We start from the raw sequence: 1620 nt of genomic DNA, 5'->3' as shown, positions 1-1620 counted from the left end.
ATCCAATGAATCTGAGAAGTGGGTATTCATTTTAGAGACAAAATTGTTGTAAATGTTTTCCATATATTGATCTGCTAAGGGGCCAGTGATAAAGACCAGAGTTCAGGGGCCCTAGGTGCCGGTGCATCCCTCCACCTTTTACAAAGCAGAAGCAGTGGCGCAGCAACAACCGAATATCAGTCCCTTTGGTCAGGTTTTGGAACAAGCTCCTCCTCCAACACCTCTAACACCCTAACATGCCTAACTCCCGCTTTCTGTGCACGGATCTCCTTGTTCTTTGTCTTATTGAATAGTTTTAGTACTTAGTACTTCAAGGTCTTCTACTGTACTGAAGCTTGAGTGTTGTCCCTCACGTGTAAGTCACTTTGGATCAAAGTGTCTGCCTAATGAGTAGAGGTAAATGTACTGTGTGCTCTCTACAGAATACAAGCAGAGACACATGCAGATAGCTTAAACCGTCACAATTACAGATGAAGTCTTATCAGCTAACATGAACATGAACCATTTCTTATCAGGGCTAAAAAAAAAATGAATATGTTAATTTTATGTTAATTAAAATTAAAATATAGATATAACAACTTTAACATTTTAAATAGGATCCGAGCCAGGTAATCTATTTTATAGTGAAGCCAATGACATAATTAGCAACCCTGTGTTTCAGTGTGGCAGATTGTGTTATAACACTGGTAAACGCTGAGATAAGGTTCAGCCAGGAAACTAGCCTGATCAGGACCAGGATAGTCAGGAGGGACAGGTCAGATTTCTCCAAATAACCTTTATGAAACACAGTTTCCTAACTTTCTGAGCTAAGCCCGCTTTAACTGCTAAAACTGCTTTATGAAACTTCACAGGACATAAAAATAAAGCAAAACACACCAACTTGTTTCAAAATTATGACTTTGTGATTATTAATATGTGTGTCAAAAAAAACCTCCCTCAGAGATCACGTTTTAACCTGCAACATCAGATTTTCACTCTAAAACCGCTCAAAATGAAATTAAATAACAATTATAACAATTATAATAATTCCCAGACGAGGGAACTGACCCCGTCCTCTTCACATATCCATTACGATAGAAAGAAAGTAAAACCACAGCTCTACACAGATTCTCTCTTCCCATTATGGAAAAAGTCCATGTAACTTATCACATGTGGAACTGCATTTCACATGTGCCACTCCCCTGGACATCTCTCAGGAGAATGGCACCCCTGGTGGTGTGGATTCTCCTGTTCCTTGCACACCTTTCAGTATGAGTGATCCTAAGTAGACCATAGTGATGGTCAGAGTGATCTTTCCTTGAATCCCTCAGGGTGTTCTGAGTGACTAAGATAGTGACAGTCACGTCCTTGGCACATGTTTTCACACATTTCACATGATGCATTCGGAGCAGCTTGTTTGTTTCCAACCATTTCACGTTTGACACTTTTGAAATCATGTGGTTTCCAGACATGCATTCCAGTCCAACTGAAGTTAAACTAACCTTAAGTCACTCCAGCCAGCTTTATTAGTCAAGTCAAACATCAGTAGCAAAAGTTGTTGAAAAGCGGCAGCTAGCATTTTGCTAATTTTAGCCATTAGCACAAAACTTGTTGGCGACTGTGAACACAAATGTGTCCTGG

This window comes from Toxotes jaculatrix, chromosome 9, assembly GCF_017976425.1.
Source record: "Toxotes jaculatrix isolate fToxJac2 chromosome 9, fToxJac2.pri, whole genome shotgun sequence".
Lineage (NCBI taxonomy): Eukaryota > Metazoa > Chordata > Actinopteri > Toxotidae > Toxotes > Toxotes jaculatrix.
Note: the sequence above shows the minus strand (reverse complement) of the source record.